Source organism: Manis pentadactyla, chromosome 1, assembly GCF_030020395.1.
Source record: "Manis pentadactyla isolate mManPen7 chromosome 1, mManPen7.hap1, whole genome shotgun sequence".
Classification (NCBI taxonomy): domain Eukaryota; kingdom Metazoa; phylum Chordata; class Mammalia; order Pholidota; family Manidae; genus Manis; species Manis pentadactyla.
In genome coordinates, this window is record NC_080019.1 from 209,108,469 (window position 1) to 209,121,639 (window position 13,171).

The following is a 13,171-nucleotide window of genomic DNA, read 5'->3' on the forward strand; positions in this document are numbered from 1 at the left end:
TAACATAAACAGTTTATTAACACTTATTTTTTTGTTATGTGTATTACACACTCTATTTGTACAATAAAGTAAGCTTGAAGGGAAAAATTCTTACTTGTTGCAAATCACCAAAAAATGTTTAATTATTTACTGAAAAGAATCCCTGTATAAGTGAAAACAATCCTGCGTTGTTCAAGGGTAGATGATACTATATGATACATTACTGGAACATAACTGTTCATCCAGTGATTTGGGCAAGAATGGTGAGTGGTGAAGCTCAAACACAGCACTGCTTACCTGAGTCTCAAGGGCATGCTTTGTCTCTTGGGCTCATAGTAGGTGCTGAGAGAACTCTAAGAATACACCAGTGAGCATCTGGAAAAAGGAGAGAAGAGACTATTTTAAGGCTGTACATAGTTTCCCAAGTACTGTTGTACTTAGCAATATGATACGGTGGACAGAAAAGCTTGGAATTTAGGGTTTTTATATTCTTTCTGCTACTTTATACACATGTGACCTTGGGTCAGCCAAATTAAGTAAGTAAAAATTTCACTTAACTTCAAAATGAGGGCTATTGGGAGGACAAAATTATGTTACAGACCCTAGAACAAGATCTGAAATATGAAATATTCTCAATAACTATCATTTTAAAAGAGTATTAGGGATAATCTGAACAAGTATATATATCCATAACTTAATCTATGAAATACCTTAAGATAAACTTCTATTATATCTGAAAGTGTAGGCTTCTCAAGAGGGTTTTGAATTATAAATTGGGTGAACATCATGAATAATTCCAACTGAAACAGATTCATTTCTCTCTCCACATTGGGGATCAAGAAGTTTTTGTTAAAATAGGCAAAACCTTGGGATCCTACAACTAGAAATTAGCTATGTTTTAGAATTGCTTAATATAAGGAATTCATTATTTGAATTGTGTGAAACATTTATAGATGAATTGCCTCTGGCTATACTATTTGCAAATACATTGGCAGATGTCAACAATTTTCATGTTAGAAATAATCTTCTTTTATTCAGAATATCAAATAGTTTGATTATGAAATTACACTCCTTGCATTCTGCCAAGACTTGGTATATTTAGTTTAAATATGAATTACAGTTTGAAAAATACTTTAATAATCTAGGCAAACCATATATATTCTGATCTTAGAAGCTGTGCATGTGAAAACATTGTCAGGCATACAAATAGAAGTGGATGACATGAGATCCTTTTCTCTTTGGAAGAATGGTTCTACCTCCCTTTGCATATGTTGCAAGTCATCTAAAGACACTTTAAAAAACTTATAAGCTTTACATCTTTAAGCTCTATCCCACCTCCTGAAAAGTCTGGAGGAGTCCAGTGCTTCTTGTGGTAAGAAAGGAGAGGATTAAATGTTGAAATGGGTCAAGGGGAAAGAAGAAAGGAACTGACAGTTAATACACAGCTAGGGTGCACTAAGATTTGGTTCTTTACCTGCATGATCACCTGTATTTTCACGAGAATACTGTGGATTTCTCCAAAATTCAGACAAGGAAAGAGCTTCAGAAAATGTAATGACTTTCACAGAAGCAAAAGACAAGTAGTTCATGGGCCTGAATTAGTACTAAAGTCTTTCAACACCTAACCAGTCCTCTTCCTTCTATTCTGCTCTGACTTTATAATAGGAAGTGATAGTCATAAAATGTACATGGCTGCCTATCACAATAAATAATTAAGAAAACAAACTACCCAGTGTATTTTACCACAGTTAATAATTTATGGAATCAGAATTTGATTTCAGGTCTGGCTGATTATAAAGGGCATTCTACATTACTTATTAATCTTTACTTTTAGATTGCAAATACATAAGCTCCATGAAACTAGGGAATGTATTCCTGTGTTCATTGTTGAAACACTAGTGCCTGACACAATGCTTGCTATGGAGTTATGGTTCATGTAAATGCATATTAAATAAACATAAACCATTGAGGACATGGTGTCCGTGGTCCCAACTGTGAATGGGCTAATGTATTTAATATAATGCTGCATGTAGGCATGTTTACATTGAATGACTGATCTCTCTCTCTTCCTCCCTTCCTCTCATTGCCTGCTTGCCCATAGGTCCAAAGGGGTTCAGAATCTGGAGGGAAGAAGTGATGCTTAGGTCCCCCTGAAATCCCAACCCAAATGAAACTATAATGGAGAAGGTACCCCATTGACAAAATAAGAGCTTCATTACTTGTAAACCTGGATTTGAGAATGCTCCTTGGAACATGGCCAAAATTAGGCTCACTACTTTTTCATTACTCTCAAATCCAGAATCCTAGGAATTCCTTCTGGAGAAGTGGATCTGAAGGCTCCTGCAGAGTCTGGCCTGCCCCGTTAGCAGGAAAGGACATGAGGCCAAATTGAGTCTACCTTTAAGTACTTTGGTACCATGAAGGATGGGGCAAATAGATTCCAAGACACCAATAACAGCAACTTTAGAGAGACCACTGAATGGATGTCACCAGAATTATTCATTTGTCTTCCAATGTGAAAAGCATGTGAGGGGTAGAAGGCAGGGATCAGAAACTAGAAATGAACCAACAGGAAAAGAGAGCACCAGAAAAAGCATAAGGCTTGTTTTGAGCACCTTTATAGCTAGGTGATGTACACATTTCTCAGCTGTATTATTTGCTAGTTTTGTCTTTTCTGTTATGTGACTAACAAAGTAGCAACTCAGAGGTCACGGCACTCTCAGTACTGCTTGGGAATTTTAACTAGATATCCTCAAACCTTCCTGTTAACTGAGATTTTGGTTATGCAGTGGGCTTGAAGCAATCCCTTTAATTTAAACTAAGCAGGGTGAACAGATTTTCAAGCACAGCAATTTGGGCCTTTGGGCAGGCAGGCTCCACTAGAGAAAGACAGAGGTAAGACAACAACAGCTGGAAAAGGCAACCTAGAAAATGCCTTTGCCAAAATAGCCTAAAACCAGAGAAATAATAGTCTCAGCGGAGACCAAGTCTGTGACAGGATTCAAGGTGAATCAGAAATGAGTGTTCAAACAACACTCTTCTTAGAAGATTAGTATAGAATTTAACTGTCAGAAGAAATTTTATGGATTATAAATAGGTATTATTTCGAAGATTTTTCCCATAATGAGTCATCTACTTTATTGTCCAATTATATTTATGTTCTGCCACTTAATAGATTTATTTTATACCTGATAGAAACTCAATGCATGGTTGATGAGTAAAATCTAAGATCTTCCCATCAGAACTCTTCTTTCCCTTACCTCTATGCCCAAGTTATAGAGTCGGACTCTACTATAAAGCTACTGTGTGTAAGAATCCTGGAAGGAAAGTAGAAGGATTTTGACAAGGATAGTGATCGATAACGGTGCAGATCTGAGACATTCCAGAGGAAGAATCAGGGGACCATAATGACTTGGGGGGAGGTGGCATTTGGGGGTATCCTGGATGAGTGCAATAAGGAAGAAAGAAAACGTCAGAATGATGCAAAACTTTGGTTTGAGCAAATGACTAAACTATCAGTGGCCCCAAAGCAGGGTCACCTAATCATTATTGCTTGGCATATTCCTGTCACACAAAGGTGCTCAATTGCTTGAATTGTTTTGAATAACGTGTACTATTGTCAATAATGAAAACACAATTAAAAGTATGTTTGTACCAAGAGGCAATGAGTTTGGTTTTGTACCTGATAAATTTAAAGTTGTTATGGGACCACTGAGATGTACCATTGCTTGTTGGGTAAGAACAGGGCAGACAAAAGATACAGTCTAGATATGCAGATGTGGTGATAATTAGCATACAAATAGTTACTGAAATAAACATAATAGAAGCATATATAACCTAAAAAGAGAATAAACTATTAGGCTGATTACTGAAGTGACAGGCACCCATAATGGAGACAGAGGAGGAAGACCAGGACAATATAGTTTTATAGAATTTACAAGAAAAGAAAATCATAAAGAAAAGAGTACTCAATCAACTGTTCATTTCACTGGATATAAATTATTTATCACTTAAAAAAAAAACTTAGTCTCAAATCTTTTACTAATTCATTTTGCTACTAGATTCACTGTTTTAGTTGGTATGTTGAAACATCAGCAGCTTCTAGTTGTTATTGTGGGGAGAACTCTAGGATTTATGGACTAAATATTATTTTTTTCACTTAGTACATGCTCAAGAAAAGCAAGCTGAAATAAATCAACACTCCTTCATCCACAAAGAAACAAAGGAACACTTTGCATCATCTTGTTAGGACAAATAACTAACATTACCTCAAAGTGAGTTCCTTGGACTATGCTGGCAAGACAATCAAGATCATTTGCTTAAAACACTGATACATAGTTACTATCATTGTTTACCAGATCTATGGGTGTTTTGAAGTTGACAAGATTAGTTTATCTGCACTCCCTTCTCTGTAATTTAGGGTTGTTCTGATAAAGGGATTACATGCTTAGTGTTATGTATAGGTCTGAGTTCATCATTAGTTTTTTTCTTCATAGTAGTATTTCTTAATGAACCAAAAAGTGTACTTTTGCCCTAATAAGCCTCCAAAAGTTTGGCTGTAGTCTGGTATTAACAATAATAGTCCTGAATCCCAAATTTCTACACCACCCCTCATGGTCTCTTTCCTGCCTCCTTTTTAGCTCTTCTTATTTCCTCATCCAATGAGGTCATGTTTTTCCAGATGCCAAGAATCTTCAAAACTCCTAAGTCCATAAAACCAAGCACTGGGTCTTCCAGAGACCAGTTTAAGAAGTAATTGCTGACCTTTCCTCACAGTTCTTCCTTGTTTCACTTACCAGATTCCAGACTTTCTTGGAATCTCATCTTCTTCCAGCTACATTGTGTCATTGGCTCCCTGCTTCTTCAATCTCCACTCCCTTTATTCCACTGATGAAAGTATGTTACTCTAAGTTCCTCACCTACGTTTTGCATTCGCATGCCTTAAGTCTAGTCATTTCAGCAAAAGCAAATATCTACATAGGGAGTGATTCACCAAGGAGGAAAAATTAGAACCATGGGTTGATTCTATTTACGTGTGTATTAGTGAAACCCATATTAGCAAGCACGTGGCTTGTTCATTCCAATCAGATGCAGCTTTCTCCTCTGTCTGGTCTCCTGTTTGCAATTGCTGCCCTCCTCTCCAGAGGGAGGGTTAGGTGGGGGTACTGAGAGGTGTGGGGTTTGCCATTGGACAAAGAATGAGGTTAGAAGACTGCAACTTGGACTCTCTCTAGGTTTCCAACTATCTCTTCATTATTTGAACACTTGACAGTTGTCCCTTTTAATCTCTGAAATCCCAAATTAATTTTCATTTTTCAGCACGTGCTTATATTATATAATGAAATGGAATGTCAATATATTTAAAAACACAATTTCATGTTGTGACTAAGTCTAATTTAGTGAAGCTATGTTTCCAGAAAAAAAAATGTTGCTATTCATAGTTGCCTAAATCTACAGTATTTTGGAATTAACCCATTGTTTTTCTTATTTCGTCAGGAAAAAAAAAATCTTGCTTTCTAGACAAAGGAAGGTAAATAAGAAAAGGTTATTTTAAAATCATAAGAAGCTGTATCAGAAAAAAACAAAAAGTCTAGGAGGCATCCAGTAATTCCAGAGCTTTCTTGAGATGCATTAGGACATGGTAGGATGAATGCTAACTACTGCCACATATTATTCCTGTGTTTTTTGAAAAGTCACGGAGTCTATATTTTCATGATTCACAGAGATGCTGTCAAGACCAAACAAGACACCCTATCTAAAAGTACTCTGTACAATGCAGTATTTTACCAAAATTGTAATTAATGGGAATTACTTGTATGGTGTGGAAACAACTATATAAATCAAGTTCCAGAAGAATTTTATTTGTTTTTCTAATCAGGTTGTACACTATGATCCAAGACTTTACATAACCTCCAAATGTTCTTTTTCAACTTTATAATTTGACTAAGTAATTTTGGTCAAAACCAAATGATGTTCCCTGTCCAACTCTAACTCAAATATTTTGCAATTCAAAAACCTTTGTATTGGAATACTTCTGTGATTATAACTCTAGTCACTGGTGCTAACATTTAAAATGAATGTAAGTACAGTATCTGTCTTGTTTAGTCTTTCTACCATTGCTTAGCAAATGGCCAACACAGAGTGTATTATAAATATACTAAAAGGATGATCCATAATTTAAATGGAAAAAGGAGTGACCAATGAATGAATGGCATGCAGAGGTTATGGCACATGGAGACAATGACTGCACTGGGTGATCAATATAAATCATTAGGTTGTTAATAGCTGCTTGAAAAGTCTGTCTCACACTTCATTATCTGACAAGAACCTACTCATTTCTGAAGGCACAACAAAAAATTAAAAGCTCTAATCCCAGGTAGAAAAGAATTGCATACACAGAACTGTCTGTTCCTCTGTAAATGCATCTGCCCCATTACATGACCATTGGCACTGGCAACTGGCTCTACTAGACCAGAGACTCCCTGGAGGAGGGGATGTGCCTTTCTGAACACACAGATCCTGGGACTATGCCTGACACAAGCAGAAAGTCTTAATAAAAAAAATGAAGAGCCAGTTGAATGAAAGAGTGCTTTAAATTTCACTTGGATTCCTTTCTGAATAAAGACATTAATAATTTGCTCTTTTGGAAGAAGAAAGGGGAAAAAAACGTCCATTAGTGAACTTAACAGACTTGGAAAGGATAAATACTTAAATAGCCAGTCAGCATAGCTGAAAAGCAGACTTGACCATTTATTTTTCTTCTGCATTTAAAACATTTTGAGCCTTCTAGTCTCAATAAATTACTGTCCCAATAAACATTTTCAGATATATAACATGAAAAGCCAGTTTATGTTTTCTTTCTGTAATCCTTAACTTCTATTAAGGTTATCAAAGATAGTCCATTTAGTGGACCCCCCTCTTCTTTCTGAAATTCCCAATTACCCTATAGTAGTTTAATAATAATACAGTCTTAATACACAGGAACTAGATTATGAGAAAGTTCCTCCATTCTCCCATAAAATAGAGTCCATGACGACAGGAGTTTCTTGACTGTTTTGTGTCCAGCTCCTTCTTCAGTACTTTGAACTATATATGGCTCAGAGGAGACACTCAGTAAATGAATCACTGCTTGAATGAATACTTATAAAAAATTGTGAATTATCTCATTCGAAAAAATATTTGTTTCCATTCTAAGTATTTGCTTTTTTTGTTTTTTTTTTGCATAAGATGGTACATAAAGGTAACCACAGAAAACAGAAAAAAAATTTTAGATACCTATTAAACTGTTTGTATATAGTCTCCATTCTCTTTTTTCCAACTTAAATCTTAAAAGTCATACTGAGCATCTCAAACTGCCCTAACTAAACTCAGGAAAATGGAGAAAATGTCTTCAGCTTTGTTGATTTTAAAATCAATGTGTGACTTGATTAAGTGTGTTTATAGCACTTTTTGTTGAAAAGAAAGTTTTAAACATATTTCCTAATGTTTCTTTAGTATAGCTCAATTTCTTTTTTGCTATAAACATATAAAAATGTAAATATGCACTGAATTCATAAATGATCTGAGTCCTTTTAGTTTATTTAGCTTTCCCACAGGTATGTTTTCCTCTAGCATTATCTTTGTATTATATCCAAAGCCATGTTGATCAATATAAAAGCCATGAACTTAACTATGTGGCTACTGCAGAGTTGATGGAGGTGAATTCCGGGTGAAATTTTTAAATTATGTATTGTTATCATTGGAGATATTAAGTATAGAGTAATTTACCCTGTTGTCATACATTTCACAGGGCTGCTAAATCAATATACTACAAAAATAACTACAATGGCAATTTTAAAATTTCTAAGTATTTGGAACTCCAAATACACCAAAAGCTATCTAGGGAAAAAAGTAATGTGTATTCATATACTTGTCACATCATAGTTTGCTTTTCCATATTTGCTTCCAAAATTTTATTTTAAAGACTAGATCTTTACTGCTGTAACTGAAGCTTTCTGTGAAGTGTTGCTCAATCTCATGCTTCTCCCCCACGCAGTGCCTTATCTTTCCCAGGTGCCCACTCTCCTGAAATTTTTGCTTATCATTCCCATGTGTGGTTTTATTTTAGAAAAATATTTTTCCTAAACAATATAGAGAAACATTTTGCCTATTTCTTTAAATCTTATGTAAACCACAATTACAATGTGCCCAGCACTGAATAAACACCCAGTAAATATTTTCTGGTGTGTGTTTGTTTGCCATGCCACATGCTTTATTCCTGACATCACATTTGAGATTCAGCATGTTTGTATGTGAAGCTCCACTTAATTCATTTCAACTCTTTCACTGGACTCATTGTGTGGGGATGCCACAGAGATGGTCCAGTCCTTCCTATCTGAAAGTACCTTTTTCCTTCTCTTCCTCAGGTCCTCCTGGAATCCAGCCACTATTTCAGGAGTGCAGTCCCCACTGTGACCTGTTTACTGGGTTTCTGAAATACTGGGTTGTTTTAGAGTGATTTTTTTCTTGCAATTTAAATAGGACCAGCATAGTTTATTCTATTTAATGGGCATGAGATAATGTTACAGGTCTTAAAGTGATTAAATGTGCAGACTATGTAAACCAAAAAAATACATGAAATAACAAGTAAAAGAACTTCTGTACTGTATTTAACTTTTTAATATTAACGACTCCATAATTAAGTCTGTGTATGCTTCCTTGCTCACGTACTAGGAAATTTTTCTTGAGTCATAGCTAGTAGCAGAACAGCTGGATTGAAAATGCACAATTTTACTTACTAGATCCTATGTAATTGTTCTGCAAATTGGGTTTAACAAGCTGTACAGACAACAATAAAGTCAAAGAATATCCTCTTCTAGACAATTTTACCAACACTTGGTATTTTAAGAATCTACAATAATAGGTGTGAAACATTATCTCATTATTTTACATACATATCACCAATTCCTAGTGAAGTTGAGCATCTTGGCAATTATTTATTGGTCAGTCTGACCTGGTCACTTTTAGAAATTGCCTGTGTGAATCCTTTGTCCATTTTCCTATGAGTTATTGTCCTTTTTTTCCTCTGCTAATTTGTAGGAATTCTTTATAAATTCTAAACACTGATCCTATGTTATTGACACATTTTGCAAGTATCTGCTTCCTGTTTATAACTTGACTTTATAGTTTTTTTGTTGAACAGGACATTTTAAAAATTTTAATATAGACAAATATATCAACTCTTTTATTCAACATGTGTCATTTTATATCTCATTAAAGAAACCCCTATTTTGAGTTCATAAAAAATATTTTACATTTTATTTAAAAAACTTTAAAGTTTGTTATATATAATTAGCTATTTAACCTATATTCAATTGATTTTTCTGTGTATTTGAAAGGTACGAATCTACTCTTTCCCTATATAGCTAACAGAGAATGCCTTCAGATTATTTATTTATCAATTTTCCCTTCACTGATTTGTAATACCACCTCTGCTGTGTATCACATTTACATCCACATGCAGACAAAAGCATGCTTTTCCTGATTTTAAAAATCCTGATCAAGCAGATAGTGGGGTGTTTCAGTCAGCTCAGCCTGCCGTAACAAAATGCCACAGACCAGTGGCTTACACAGCAAATATTTATTTCTCACTGTTCTGAAGTCTGGGAAGCCCAAGCTCATGGTGCTGGCAGATTCAGTGTCTGGTGAGAGCCATTTCCTAGTTTGCAGATGGCCACTTGAAGCTATGTGTTCACATGGTCTCCCCTCAATGTGTGCTTTTGGAAAGAGAGAATTCTCCTCTCTCATTTTTCTTTAAGGGCAATAATCCCATCATAAGGGCATGACCTCATGGCCTCATCTAAACCTAACTGCCACCCTATGGTCCCACCTCCAAATACCAGTCACCCTGGGGATTAGGGTTTCAACATTTGCACTGGGCGACAAATGCATGCATCCCATAACTAGATGCTCAGTAAATGTTCTTTGGTGTATCAAAAAGCAATTTAAACTGATTCTCTGTAGCAGCCTATTGTTGAAACATCTTTCAGTTAATCTCTTCTGTAACGGAAAATACAGAGCTAACCTTAGTTATAAAAGATCCGTATCATTCAGGCATTTAGCTTACAATATTGTTAAGTGTATGAATTTGGGGAGATAAAGAAACAAGGACAGAAACAAGAATTTAAGTTGCTTAAGTGAGTCTACCTGCCCTTCCATGCACTGAATATAACCAGGAGGATCATGAAAAAGAAGACATGAATTAACTGTGCCTACAATGGCTGTCAGATCCTAGGAATCTCTTTCAGCGTGATTATCTTGCAGTGTGTGCACAATGTGATTCTAGCTTAAAGATAATGCATTTTTCGTACACATATTTTACTGCACAGAGGTGTGTACAAATCTATTTACACTGCACTTTATGTCCAACTTAATGGATTTCTAAGGGCAATTTTTACTAAACATGTTTTTCTTCCTAAGAGCTGACTTTAAACCCTAATTGCTGAGTCAGACATGGCTCCACTATAATCAATGTGTCAGTGGAACATCAAAAAACTGTTCTACTTTAAACAACAGGCTCAAATTAAAAATCAACCTTTCCTGACAATTTATTGCATGATAATGATCTGTTCACCTGAGGAACTGAGCAGAACCCATTCCCCATCCTTTAAAGCCTGGCTCCTTTCAGAATCAATCACAAGATAGTAGTTCTTATAAGCATATCAAAGAGATATCCAGTAACATGGGTAAGAATCTGAAAAGTAGAAGCACTGAGTAGTCCAAGGTCATCCTGCTAAGAGGCAGAGCTGCTCTTGAACAAAACTTTCCTAAATCTTAATTCAGCATCTGCATCCACAAAGCCAAATGCCAATAAGCTAATCAGGACTCCATCAATGCAGCTATTTTCTTGCTTAAACAATTCACTACTTCAGAAGACTAGACAGTCTTAAAGATAATGCATTTTTTTATGTTCTAAGAATTTTATGATCCTAGGAATTCAAATTGAATGGCACAAGGAAAAAAAAACATGTAAGTGGGTGTGGGAATAAGCACTGCCCACATTTAACCTCTGTCTCAGAATAACTATGTGTCCACATGGCCCCCTCCTTTGGGTGGTATGCCAAGTGTATAGTATGCTGATGGCCTGGGGCTGGCCAAATCCAGGTCCACCTTATCTATGGAAACATCTATGTGGGAAGGCAGATCCCTCTGACCAAGGTCTTGGTTCCTGGGGCCCTGATAGCACAAGAATGATCCCTCCTTGCATTGCACAAGGTCTTTGCTTCTGGCACACACATAGTCTTTGTCTCTGCAGCCCAGATAAGCACTTCCCTCCCTCTACACGAGAGCACCACACAACTTCATCCAGCCAGCTACTGCTGGACTGACTCTCTGTACATAAATCCCAATAAACACTCAAGTCTTGTATGCCATCTGCAGGTCTTTCCTTCAGTCTTTAGAGCACTTCCCCATTGCTACTGGCCCACGTGGGCATGTGACTGGACTTGGATCACACAGCAGGGTAACTATACTCCTCTCCTTTTTTTTAACTTGAGAAGAAAGACAATGATCATAATTCTTCTCTACTAACTAGATCTCCCAGGGTTAGTTACTGTTTCAGAGAGTATCAGGTTTTAAAAGGACACACAGTTCTCAACAACATGGAAGACACATGTGCAACTTTATCTGAAGCTCATCAAATTAATAATGACAATTATAACAACACTAATAATATAATAGCTAGCACTTACTGAGTGCTTGCTAGTATTTAAGTACTACCTATCTACTTATATGTATAAATTTATTTATCTTCAAAATGAACCTATGTGGTTTTTCACCTATGAGGAAACTAAGGCACAGGTGAAATTTATGCCCTGTGGAGAAAGGATTTAAATTGAGGAATTCCTTCCTATACTTCATACATGTAGCTATTCTTTACTGACATTATCCTGTACTAAGATTGGGAGATGGAATACAGAACTCTCATTTTCCTTTCTGGATTTAGAAATTTTTAGTTCCCTGAAGAAAGAACTTGCTAGTATTCTGAAAAAACTAGACTTTTCCAAGGTGGCAATTCCCTGGAAAGGAGTAATTCACACTCTGGGGAAATGAGGCCCAGTATGTATAACATGGTGAACAAACAAGTTCTTTCTATAGAGGTGTCAAAGTTGGCATAATATAGCATTCTTTCTGCACCCTGTGGATAGCAGCATCTGTATAATGTAGTCAAAATAAATGAAGGCTTTGAATGTATAGGAAAGATAATCACTTATCAATTTACATAACTGTCTACTGTATATGACTGTCACTGTTCCAGTTCTCAAAGAAGATGAGTCCTTCCCAAAGAGCATCTCTCTCAGGCACTAGCTTCACCATTTCAAATATACCTGTTTCCCTCTCAGATGCCAGAAATGGTACCACAGCTGACTGGATCCCCTTCAGGAAGGGATCTATAGATGGTCAAGTTCTCAAAAACTCCCATGACTATAAGAAAGTCCAAATAGTATAAGAAGGGCAATGAGAAAGTTTTCATTCTCTTTAACAATTGCTATTTTTAAATGTAACAAACTGTTACAGTTGCTGGTGAAAGAATGCGCTATGCACTGCTGATGGCAGTACAAATAGGTACAGTCTTGCTAAGTGGATCTGAAACCTTCTCTTCCTGGGAATCAGTAGTAAGGAAACCATTTCAAATATAGGAAAAGCTGCATTTTCAAGGCCACATTACATGTAGTTGGATAAAAACAAACCTACTGTCCAAAATTAGGGAAGCTGTTAAATAAACATGGCACATTTCCGTGAAGGAATACTATGCAGTCACTAAACATCACACTCTAAAAGTGAAGAGAGCAAATTAGAGAACAGTAAATACTGCATTCCATTGTTTTCATATTTTTTTTAGTTTTAATTCTCATTCTCTCCTTTTTTTTCCCCCTCTTACCTTCATTTCACTTTCTTCCCCATTAATTTAAAGAAAAAACTACACTGGAGGAAGTTTGCTAAGAAATATACCAAAATGGTAAGAGTGGTTCTCTATAAACTGGTCATTATGGTTTCACTTTAAACAGGTGAAGAGTGAGGATCAAAGAGGCCTGGCAGCTTTGTCCCAGGTATGAAGTATTAATAAGTCTGGGTGACATAACACCATGTTGTTGCTTTATACCTGCTCACTACATTTACCCCATTCCTTAGTTGTGAAGTGATGGTCTTTCTA